Here is a 13,189-nt window from a genome sequence, read left to right as displayed (position 1 = left end):
TGCCACACAACACGATGGACGGTATCCTCAATGTGAAGGCGGGACTTCTTCTCCACAAGTACTGTGTGGTGGTCACTCCTACCAATACTGTCATGGACAGAAGCATCTGCTGCGGGCAGATTGGTAAGAACGAGGTCAAGTATGTTTTTCCCTCGTGTTGGTTCCCCCATCACCTGCCACAGACCCTGTCTGGAAGCTAGGTCCTTTAGGATTCGGCCAGCTCGGCCAGTAGTGGTGCTACTGAGCCACTCTTGATGATGGACATTGAAGACCCCCACCCAGAGTACATTTTGTGCCCTTGCCATCCTCAGTGGTTCCTCAAATGGTGTTCAACATGGTGGAGTACTGAGTCATCAGCTGACTGAGGGAGGTAGTTAGCAATAAGTAGGACGTCATGGCGTCCGGAGTCGATGTTGAGGATTCCCAGCGCAACTTCCTCCCTACTGTAGAGCACTGGCCTGCCACCTCCGCCTGTTCTGTCCTGCCGTTGGGGCAGGGCATACCCAGGGATAGTGATTGCTGTGTCTGGGACATTGTCTGTAATGTGTGATTCTGTGAGTATAACTATGTCAGGCTGTTGCCTAACTTATCCGAGGGACAGTTCTCCGAACTTTGGCACAAGCCCCCAGATGTTAGTACGGAGGACTCTGCTAGGTCGACAGGGCTGGCTTTGCCGTTGTCATTTCCGGTGCCGAGGTCGATGCCCGGTGATCTGTCCAGTTTCATTCCTTTTCATTGACTTCATAGAAGTTAGGTACAACTGAGTGGCTTGCTAGGCCATTTCAGAGGGCATGGAAGAGTTAACCACATTGTGGTGGGTTTGAGTGCAACAGGACAGATGGATAAGGTGGTTAAGAAGGCTTACGGAATACTTTCCGTTACTGGCCGATGTATCGAATATAAGGTCAGGGAGGTTATGCTAGAACTGTAAAAAAAAACACTGGTGAGACCACAGCTATAATTCTAAGTACAGTTCTGGTCAGTACATTACAGGAAGGATGTGATCACACTAGACAGAGTGCAGAGGAGATTTACCGAGCATGTTGTCAGGAATGGAGCATTTTAGCGATGAGGAACGATTTGATAGGCTGGAATTGTATTCTTTGGAACAGAGGAGGCTGCGAGGAGATTTAATTGAGGTGTATAAAATGATGATAGGCCTAGGTAGAGTGGATAGGAATGACCCATTTCTCTTAGCAGAGGGGTCAATAACCAGAGACATAGATTACAAGATTTCCGCACCAATATCATGAGGGTGTGATGGCTCCCACAGTGGAATAGCTTGCTGAATGCTTACAATTGAGCGTTTTACTTCTGCATCATCAGAACCGGTCGCCTGGGCTCCAATCTCATCCACATTTCTCCCTCTCTACAAATATTTCACTCTACGAACCTATCTTTCTCTGTTTGTGCACATAGGCGAGAAGGATTATGTCAAATTAATATATGTTACATTATCCCTTTCAATCCAGTCCAACAATCTATCTCCCTCCATCGTTGTCCCTCTCTGCAGCACTCGCTCTCTCAGCCTGCATAGCTAACCTTCTCTCCATATGTCTCTGATATGTCTCGTGTCAGAGATAGCAGGAGGGAGAGATAGAGAGTGGAGGACGGAGAAAGACACAAAGAACAACCCCAGCTTCTTCAATCTATCCATGCAACTGAAGACTCTCATCCCTGATCCTTTCTTGTGAATCTTTTCTGCACCATTTCTAATTCCCCCTCATCCTTCCTGAAGTGTGATGTGCATAATTGTGCAATACTCCAGTTGAGGTGTAACCAGTGATTTACAAAGGACCATCATATATCCCTTGCTTTTGTATTCGATGTCTCTATTTAAAAATTCCCAGGGCTAACCCCTTATGCCTTTTCACCATTTTCTCAACCTGACTTGAGACCTTCAGTGATTGGTGCACAGACACCCCCAGATCTGTCTGTTTCTGCAACCCCTGTTAGTATTGTATTCTTTTGTTTTTTTATTTGCCTCACCTCCTTCTTCCTGTCTGTGGAAGTGGAAGATGTGGGCATTGTTCAGAATTAATACATTGCATCTGTCTTCACAACCGAGGGGACGAGACAGACAATGTAGTCAAGGAGGAGGAGTTTGAAATATTGGATGGGATAAACATATTGAGAGGAAATATTAAGGGGTTTAGCATCTTTGAAAACTGATAATTCCCCAGGCTCAGATTGTTAAGAAGAGCAAGGGAGGAAATAGCAGAGGCTCTGACCATCATTGTCCAATCTTCTCTGGTTACAGACGTGGTGCCACAGGACTGGAGGACTGCTAACGTTGTACCATTGATTAAAAGGGAAGAACGGGATAGACTACGTAATTACAGGCCACACAGTCTGAGCTCAGGGGAGGGGAAATTATCAGGAAATATTCTGATAAACAGTAGCAAGTTGATGGAAAAGGTGCTGAGGGATAGGATTTCTGAGCATCTGGAAAGACACTGCTTGATTCGGGACAGTCAGCACGGTTTTGTGAGGGGTAGGTCTTGCCTCACAAGCCTGATTGAATTCTTTGAGCAGGTGACCAAGCAAGTGGATGAGGGTAAACCAGTGGATGTGGTGTACATGGATTTTAGTAAGGCATTTGATAAGGTCCCCCATGGTAGACTTATGGAGAAAGTCAGGAGGCATGGGATAGTGGGGAATGTGGCCAGTTGGATTAAGAATTGGCTAACTGATAGAAGGCAGAGAGTGGTCTTAGATGGTAAATACTCAGCCTGGAGCCCAGTTACCAGTGGCGTGCCGCAGGGATCAGTTCTGGGTCCTCTCCTGTTTGTGATTTTTATTAACGACTTGGATGAGGAAGTCGAAGGGTGGGTCAGTAAATTTGCAGATGATACAAAGGTTGGTGGAGTTGTGGATACCGAGGAGGGCTATTGTCGTCTGCAAAGGGACTTGGATAGGTTGCAGTGCTGGGCTGAAAAGTGGCAGATGGAGTTTAACCCTGAAAAGTGTGAGGTCGTCCATTTTGGAAGGACAAACATGAATGCAAAATACTGGGTTAACGGTAGGGTTCTTGGGCATGTGGAGGAGCAGAGAGACCTTGGGGTCTATGTGCATAGATCATTGAAAGTTGCAACTCAAGTGGATAGGGCTGTGAAGAAGGCATATGGGGTGTTAGCGTTCATTAGCAGAGGGATTGAATTTAAGAGCCGTGAGGTGATGCTGCAGCTGTACAGGACCTTGGTAAGGCCTCATTTGGAGTACTGTGTGCAGTTCTGGTCGCCTCATTTTAGGAAGGATGTGGAAGCCTTGGAGAGGGTGCAGAGGAGATTTACCAGGATGTTGCCTGGAATGGAGAATAAGTCTTACGAGGAAAGGCTGAACATTCTAGGCCTCTTCTCATTAGAAAGGAGAAGGATGAGGGGTGACATGATAGAGGTTTATAAGATGATCAGGGGAATAGATAGGGTAGACAGTCAGAAACTTTTTCCCCGGGTGGAGCAAAGCGTTACAAGGGGTCATAAATTTAAGGTGAAGGGTGGGAGATATAAGGGGGATGTCAGGGGAAGGTTCTTTACCCAGAGAGTGGTCGAGGCATGGAATGCCTTGCCCGGGGAAGTTGTTGAGTCAGAAACTTTAGGGACTTTCAAAAGGCTTTTGGATAGGTATATGGATAAAGGAGAATGATGGGGTATAGATTAAATTGTCCTTGACAGAGGACAAAGGATCGGCACAACATTGTGGGCCGAAGGGCCTGTTCTGTGCTGTATGTTCTATTTGTCATTTAGAAAGGTGCAGATTAATCAAGCACAGTCAGAGACAGAGAGGGAGGCAGAGAGACAGTAAGAGATAGACAGAGGGGGAGAGAGAGGGTGGGAAAGAGAAAGATAGGGAGGTCGGGAGTGAAAGAGGGAGGGAGGTGGGGAGAAAGTGGGTTGGAGGGAGGCAGAGATAGTGAGAGAGGGAGCGAGAAAGGGGGAGGGAGAAAGAAAGAGGGAGGGAGGAGAGAGATGGAAGGAGGGAGAGATAGGGCAGGAGGAAAAGAGAGGGTGGGAGGGAGAGCGGGGCAATGATAGAAATTCAGAGGGAGACGAGAGGGAGAAAGAGAGGGAGAGAGAGAGAGAGAGAGAGAGAGAGAGAGAGAGAGAGAGAGAGAGAGAGAGGAAGGAAGGGAGAGAGAGGACACGCAGAGAGAGAGATCGAGGGAGAGAGGGAGACAAAGAGGGAGGGAGAGAGACAGTGGGAAAGAGGTAGAGAGTCAGAGAGAGTGAGGGAGAAAGTGAAGGTGAGAGGGAAGGAGAAAGAGAGACTGAGAGAGGAAGTGAGGGAGAGTCAGAGAGTGGGAGAGAGGAAGGGAGGGAGAGAGAGACATGGAGAGGTAGGGCGAGAGAGAAAGAGAGAGAGAGGGAAGAAGGAAAACAGAGAAGAAGGGAGTTAAAGAGAGTTAGCGAGAGATGGAGGGAGAGAATGATAGACAGGGAAAGAATGAGTGAGAGAGGAAGAAAGAAAGAGGGGGAGGGGGAGGCATAAAGGGAGAAACACAGGGGGAGCTATATGGAGAGAGGAAGAGAGAATGGGAGGGAGAGAGACACAGAGGGGTGAGGGAGAGAGAGGGTGGGGGAACGAGAAGGAGGGAGCTCCATCTCCATATCTAAATTCGGGGGAGATACCCTTCGATTTATACAATTGGAGGAGATCCTTGTCTATGTAACAATTGGAGGGAGATGCCCCTTTATATATAAAATGCAGGGATTTCCACCTGGACGTATAAAATTGAGTGGGATCCCAGAGACAAATCACACAGTTTAAAACACTTTTGAACCATTTTATACCAGAGTCATTGCTAAGTATAATACAAACAGAGGGGTTTCAAAATGAAATCTTAACTGGTACAGTGGAGTGTGCGGGAGAGAGAGAGAGAAAAAGACGGGGCGAAAGAGAGAGATACACATTTAGGTGGGGCAGTATGCTGTGAGGAGGGCACAAAGAGGCTGCAAAGGGAGATGGACGGGTTAGGTGAGTGGGCTAGAAGGTGGCAGCTGGAATATCGTGGAGAAATATGAGGTCCTTCACTTTGGCAGGTAGAATAGAAACACAGAACATTTTTCACATGGTAAGAAAATATTTAATGTTGGTGTTCAGAGGGATTTGGGGGTCCCTGTACAGAAATCACAGAAAGTTAACACGCAGCTACAAACATCAATTAGGAAGGCAAATGGAATGTTGGCGTTTATTTCAAGTGCGTTAGAGTACAGGAGTGAGGAAGTCTTGCTGTAATGGTACAGGGTTTGGTGAGCCCACACCTGGAGTACTGTGTACAGTCCTGGCCTCAATACTGAAGGAATAATTATAGCAGAGCAGTCTTGAGGGGCCGAATGGCCTAGTCCTGTTATTTCTTATGTTTTTATGACAGGAACGGAGAAAAGAACAAAGTGGTGTTGAAAGAGGGAAAGACACAGCGAGTGAGGGGGAGAGGCAGAGGGTGAGGTGGAGAGGTCATGAGATGGATCACACAGCTGAATAGCTCACTTGATGTTACACAGAATTCAGAGGCAGATCTCCAGTTTGCAGTCACTGGGATGGTGTGGCGATGGATTTAAACCCTTTATCCACTGATTCGCAACTGAAAATGTTACCACTGTGCAGAAGCATCCTTCCAGGCCATTGGTGCCAATACACTGATGGCTTTCTGTTTGAAAAAAGGTTGACCAGGCCGGGGTTCTCTCTGGACCCCCCTAAACCCTCCTGCCAGCCTTGTAACAACTCATCGATTCATGTCTCATTTAACTGGTCAATCGTTCTGGTAGAATTTCTCTCTTTGCTGACGAGTTAATGAAGCAGATGGTATCCTGGGCTTTATAAACAGGTACAGTGTATAAAAGTCAGGATGTGATTCTAAACCATTATAAAATAATAGCTTGTCTTCAGCTGGGGTATTGTGTCCAATTCTGGGACCAAACTTTAGGAGGGACATGGAGGCTTTGGTGAATGTACAGAAGAGATTGACTAGAATGGTTCCAGGGATGAGATTATTACAGTTAAGCTGATAGACTGGAGAAGCTGGGCTTGTTCTCCTTAGAGCAGAGAAGATTACAAGGAGATTTGATCGAGGTGATTACACCATGAAAGATGGAGTGAGATAGAGTGAAACAGTTTCCAATGGCTGAAGCATCAATACACAGAGGGCACAGATTTAATGTGATTGGTTAAAGAACCAGAGGCGATATGAGGAAAAACATTTTTTTTCAAATGTGACGAGTGTTTAGTGTTTGCCAAGCACTGTCTGAAAGGGCTGTGGATACAGATTCAATAGCAGCTTTTGAAAGGGAATTGAAGAAATAATTGAATGGGGAAAAATTACAGAGATGGGGGTAGGAGTGGGATGAACTGGATTGCTCTTCAAAAGAGGCAGTAGGGTCTCTATGGGCGGAATAGTCTCCTACTGTGCTGCATTATTCTATAATTTTATGTTCCTCTTCTGTTCACTGTTATTTACACCAACACTCACTTGCTCCGGTACAGTTTGAGATAAAAAAAACTAATTCCCCGCAAAACCTCTCAACCTTTTCGCTCTGCCCTCTCCAGATGGAGTTGGCTGTAAGACAGCAAGAAACAAACAGGAAACATGGATTTCAGGAGAGAAAGATTTCACCTGATGTTCATGTCGGTAGATTCTCTGTCACGGGAGAGGTCGTCGTAGATCCTACGGAAAGAAACAACTCATTAATATCAGTCAAAGAATTCGAGTAAAAAAGAGACAAGACAGAGGAAAGCGATTGAACTACAGGACTATATCCATGCAAGAAGCTGTCGCATTGCAAGCCTATGCTGCACTGAAATGGCTATTGTGCGACAAGTAAATTTTGGTTTGAAAAGGCCTATTGCACTGGACGTGCTATTACATAGCTTGTGGATTGACATTGTGAATGGCAATTGCACTGAGAGAAGCTGTTCCTATGCATGTGGTTATTGCATTGCAAGGGATTACTGCATTCGGACAATCGACTAAGCTGCAAAAAGCTAGTGTCGAGTCAGGCTTCAGTGTGCTTAAGTGGCTGCTTTATTGCAAAGTGCTATTGGATTGAAAGACACCATTGCATTGCTGTGGTGTATCTTGCTGAAAGAAATATTGCAGTTCAAGACACCATCGTTTTGCAAATAGCTAGAACATTACAAGCAGATGTTGCAATCCATGTTGTTATTGCATTCTGAGGAGATATTGCATGACAACAAGCTATCGAACAGAGAATGGAAATCGGAATTGAGAGAGTAAAAGAGAGGGGAACAGAGAGACAGAGATGGAGAGAGATTCCCAGGGAAGTGTGGATGTGTTTACTCTCTCTTTCTCTCTCTCTCTCCCAGGTTTAGGCCCATCCTGTTGAGCCATTCCTCATAAGACAACCCCTTCATCCCAGGAATCAGCCGAGTGGATATCTCCCCTCCAATCTTTCTACACATCCCTTTAAGTCTGTGAACCCGCATCACTGGCCTCTCTGCTCACGTGAATAGACCCTTCACTTTCACTCTATCCTAGTCCCTCACGTTCCAATCAGATCTCCCCTCAGTCTTCTCTGTTCCAAGTAGAACAACCCCAGCCTATCCAATCTTTCCCCACAGCTGCATTTTTCCAGTCCTGGCAACATCCTCGTAAATCTCCCGTGCACCCTCTCTCATGTGCAATTACATCCTTTCTGTAATGAGGTGACCAGAACTGCACACGGCTCTCAAGTTGTGGTCCAATCAATGGGTTATACAATTCCAGCATAACCTCCCTGCTCTTATATTCTGCACCTGCCTTGTTGGGAAGGTCACTGCAGTTTGAAAATATCAAACACTAATCCAACACTCACCCGTAAAACAGTCACTCTAAACTCCCAATACAGGACTGTGCAGATAATGAGGATTGTTAGTGATTGTTTCGTCTTGTCTCAACCTCTATCTGTCTCTCCCTCTCATGTCTGTCTCTTTCCATCTCTCTCTCTCTCCCTCTATCTCCTTCTCCATCTTTCTCCACCTCAGTCCATGACTGTGACTGTACCTCTCTCACACCATGTTGCCCTCTCTGTTTCCTTGGACAGAATTGTTTTAATCCATTTCTTGGTTAATTTTGAACCTGCAATTCTTGCCCTTGCTGGGAACGTCACCGCAGTTTAAAAATATCGATTAACACTGATTAACACTCGCCCCTAAACTCTCACACTAAACACCCAAAACCGGACCGGACAGATAATGGGGATTGTTACTGAGGTTCTGTTAAGGTCCCCTCACGTGCTGTCTACCCTTTCCCCTAATTCTAAAATGTTTCAGCGTTTTATAATATTTTTCAATAATATTAAATGTCACTGCAGATTGAAAATATCAATCACTGATCCAATACTTGCCCGCAAAACACTCAGACTAAACCCCGAATGTTTCTTTTCAAATGTATTTCTTGCACACAGCCAGATGTACTGTCTAATTTTACCTTTTTATTCAATATTATTCGATGTAACGTTTCTCCTACAATCTTGCCCAGTCTCTCTGTCTGTCTGTCTGTTTCCCCCTCTGTCTCTCTCTCACCCTCTCGCGCTCTCTCTCCCTCAGTGTCTCTGTGCCTTTCTACCTCTGCATCAGTCTCTCTCCCTCTACATCTGTCTCTCTCCCTCTGTATCTGTCTCCCTCGCTTTCTCCCTGTCTCTTTCCCTCTGCATCTGCCTGCCTCCCGCTCTGTCTCTCTCCCTCTGTCTCTGTTTCTCTCCTTTTCTCTCTCACTTTCGCTCTGACTCTTCCTCTGTCTCTGTCCCAATTTTTCTGTGTCTATCTCAGTCTGTGTCTCTCTCCCTCCACCTCTCCCTCCCTCTGGACAGAATTGCTTTGAGCCATTTTTTGGTTAATTTTGAACTTGTAGCTCTTGCCCATGCAGCTTGGAAATATCAAACACTCATCCAACATTCATGCATAAAACCCTCACAATAAACCCCCAATAACGGACTGGGTAGACAATGGGGGTTGTTACTGGACTGGGGTTCTGTCAAGGTCTCATTTGCTATCTCTTCTGTCTATCATTTTCTTCCACTTTGTCCATCTCTCCATTTCCCCATTTGTTTCCATTTCCCTCTCTCCTCTTTCCTTCATCGCCCTCCATTTATAAATAGAGAGTGTGCACCCTCCACTTTATAAATAGAGAGGGCGCTCCCTCCACGTTATACATAGAGGGGGCGCTCCCTCCAATTTATACAACGTGAGAGTGCTCCCTCCACTTTAGACGTAGATGGGAGCTGCCTGTACTTGAGACATAGATAGGTAGCTCACTCTATTTTGTACAGCTGTCATGGTGGGATTTGTACCCCTGTCGCCAGAGCATTAGATTGGACCTCTGGATTACTTGACCAGTGATATTATCACTGTGTGACTGCCGCCCCAATGGACATGAATAGTGTCTGGCCCCCAATTTCACCCACAGTAGTTTCTGGGCTGTAACGCTGAACATGGTCCCAAATCTTTTTCTTTTTCTTTTCTTTTTTTCTTTTTTTTTTCTTTTTGGGCCTCCTTATCTCGAGAGACAATGGATACGCGCCTGGAGGTGGTCAGTGGTTTGTGAAGCAGCGCCTGGAGTGGCTATAAAGGCCAATTCTGGAGTGACAGGCTCTTCCACAGGTGCTGCAGAGAAATTTGTTTGTTGGGGCTGTTGCACAGTTGGCTCTCCCCTTGCGCCTCTGTCTTTTTTCCTGCCAACTACTAAGTCTCTTCGACTCGCCACAATTTAGCCCTGTCTTTATGGCTGCCCGCCAGCTCTGGCGAATGCTGGCAACTGACTCCCACGACTTGTGATCAATGTCACACGATTTCATGTCGCGTTTGCAGACGTCTTTATAACGGAGACATGGACGGCCGGTGGGTCTGATACCAGTGGCGAGCTCGCTGTACAATGTGTCTTTGGGGATCCTGCCATCTTCCATGCGGCTCACATGGCCAAGCCATCTCAAGCGCCGCTGACTCAGTAGTGTGTATAAGCTGGGGATGTTGGCCGCTTCAAGGACTTCTGTGTTGGAGATATAGTCCTGCCACCTGATGCCAAGTATTCTCCGAAGGCAGCGAAGATGGAATGAATTGAGACGTCGCTGTTGGATGGCATACGTTGTCCAGGCCTCGCTGCCGTAGAGCAAGGTACTGAGGACACAGGCCTGATACACTCGGACTTTTGTGTTCCGTGTCAGTGCGCCATTTTCCCACACTCTCTTGGCCAGTCTGAACATAGCAGTGGAAGCCTTACCCATGCGCTTGTTGATTTCTGCATCTAGAGACAGGTTACTGGTGATAGTTGAGCCTAGGTAGGTGAACTCTTGAACCACTTCCAGAGCGTGGTCGCCAATATTGATGGATGGAGCATTTCTGACATCCTGCCCCATGATGTTCGTTTTCTTGAGGCTGATGGTTAGGCCAAATTCATTGCAGGCAGACGCAAACCTGTCGATGAGACTCTGCAGGCATTCTTCAGTGTGAGATGTTAAAGCAGCATCGTCAGCAAAGAGGAGTTCTCTGATGAGGACTTTCCGTACTTTGGACTTCGCTCTTAGACAGGCAAGGTTGAACAACCTGCCCCCTGATCTTGTGTGGAGGAAAATTCCTTCTTCAGAGGATTTGAACGCATGTGAAAGCAGCAGGGAGAAGAAAATCCCAAAAAGTGTGGGTGCGAGAACACAGCCCTGTTTCACACCACTCAGGATAGGAAAGGGCTCTGATGAGGAGCCACCATGTTGAATTGTGCCTTTCATATTGTCCTGGAATGAGGTGATGATACTTAGTAGCTTTGGTGGACATCCGATCTTTTCTAGTAGTCTGAAGAGACCACGTCTGCTGACGAGGTCAAAGGCTTTGGTGAGATCAATGAAAGCAATGTAGAGGGGCATCTGTTGTTCACGGCATTTCTCCTGTATCTGACGAAGGGAGAACAGCATGTCAATAGTCGATCTCTCTGCACGAAAGCCACACTGTGCCTCAGGGTAGACGCGCTCGGCCAGCTTCTGGAGCCTGTTCAGAGCGACTCGAGCAAAGACTTTCCCCACTATGCTGAGCAGGGAGATTCCACGGTAGTTGTTGCAGTCACCGCGGTCACCTTTGTTTTTATAGAGGGTGATGATGTTGGTCCCAAATCAGATCCTCAAAATTCACATTTTATCTGGGAAAAGGCAGGAACAGAGTGAAACGGGATTGCTTTTGTCCCCGGATTCAGGGTCCACTGCAGACAGATCAGTTACATTTTCAACAGAAACGCCAGGAGTGAAAAAGGTCAATACAATAATATGGAAAATGTAAATGACTCCACTCATAATTGCAGCATCCATCCAGTATGAGTACAGATTTCAGATTCCCGAGAGAGGTATTACTCAGAAAATGTCATTGACAGCTAAATGATTGTGTTTTATTCACCACATTATTTACATCAGAGTCAAAGCTGATGATGTAATGTATTTGTTCAGGTGAGTGGAACAAAAACAATGATCAGGGGTAGAACAGTGTTAGTGGAGAGTTATCCCCTGTACAAATCAGGACCCATTGGAATGGATCCCCTCAGAGTGCATGGTGGAGCTGTGGATTCCAGGCCAACAGAAGACTCTGCTTCTCACAGAAATGGGATATCCAGTAATGTATCAGATTGAAGACATTTACTATCCTGTACTTGCAGCAATTGGAGTTCCTTGTAAGCCAGTATCTCATCTGTTAATGGTGTAAATCGATGTTAACTGTGCTGCTGTACTCAGAATTAATTCTCACTGTGTGTGTTACACAGCCACCTGTTCTTTTCCAGCAATTTACTGATGGAATATCCTCATGGTCTACTCTTTCACTCTTGCAGAAGTTGTATTATGTCTTTAATGTTCACTAACCGTGGCATTGATACTGGATTATTATCATTTGAATGAGATGTTTCAGTTCGGATCAACAATCAGGCCATCAGGAGTTTTAACAGTTTCATGATGTGGATCTAATTGGTCCTGGAATAATTTTTATGATTTTTTTTCAGTGATTGATAATGAGGCATCTCACGGTCTCAATGTAACAATATCTTCCCTCCCCAATAAGATGGCTCAGGAGAACGGCGATTTCAATGTATTTATTGGTTTTCACTGTTATCAAGTATTATTTTATTATGTGTATGTCTGACACTGCTTCAGAGGACTGCCTACTGAACTGAGTTTGCTGCTGACACTTCCACATCTCCTTCTCTGCTTTACTGCGGAGCCTTCACTGTCACTGGACTACATTGTAAAATAGAAAGTATTGATGTGATGTTTTATTGGTTTACACTCTATCAGTTGGAATTAGCAGTATTTCCATTTATCTGTAGATTATCAGCTCCAGCGCTGATGTTGGTATTGTATGAATTAAACAATCCCACATTCTAATGGATTACTTTATAATTCCAGGAGAAAGAATTGCAATGATTGTGTGGAAGAAGCTTTCGAACCTGTTTATTCCATGCATTGTCGATGAAATGAAGAGAGTAGGTGACCAGGTGGAGATTTGAGTGTTCTTAAGATAGAGTAAATTGCACACAGAGGTTTCACCATTGAACAAACTGTCTCTGAGAATAGAAGCCTTGAACCTGGGGCAGGTGAACAGAGCACAGGCGCAGAATTTTAGGATAATATCATATGTGAAAAGTAGCATCGAGGAACATTTTGCAAGGTATGAGTGCTCAAGAGAGATAATGAAGGAGAAAATGAGCAGGGAGAACGAAACCGAGGGAAAGAGATAGGCAGCAGTAAAGAGAAAGAGAAAGAAGCAGCAGTGTGAATAATTCACTATCATTGTTCGTGGGAATGAATCTGAAAGTATCACTCGAGACGCCGGTCTGCTCCAAACGTAAAACTGCTTATTGGTTTAAACCGGCGGGGAACAGGTCAATGGGCAATCCAGATTCCTCTCCACAGAACAAAGGAAAATCATCAATATTTATACAGTTTCAAACAGTTACTCAGCCCATTCTGGCTGGACACGGACCAATCATAGTGATTAGAGATTACATACATTGATTACTGGAACCAATGAAATTGGTTACTCGCCATTGGGGGACTGCGTGACCAGCATATGGACAGCTAGGGGGTTACTCATGAACTCATGATGTCTTCCAAACCCCCTTATCCACCGTCCTCGGGTCTTATGTATACATAACATCTTATCTTAACCTTGTTACAGGCTGGTATCTTTGTCAGCATTCCATAAGGGTATCTGCTGGAGGCTGTTTGAT

The sequence above is a fragment of the Heterodontus francisci genome, unplaced genomic scaffold (genome assembly GCF_036365525.1).
Source record: "Heterodontus francisci isolate sHetFra1 unplaced genomic scaffold, sHetFra1.hap1 HAP1_SCAFFOLD_101_1, whole genome shotgun sequence".
In the NCBI taxonomy this organism is placed as follows: domain Eukaryota; kingdom Metazoa; phylum Chordata; class Chondrichthyes; order Heterodontiformes; family Heterodontidae; genus Heterodontus; species Heterodontus francisci.
The sequence above is the reverse complement of the archived record's forward strand: the minus strand, read 5'-3'. Positions refer to the sequence as shown.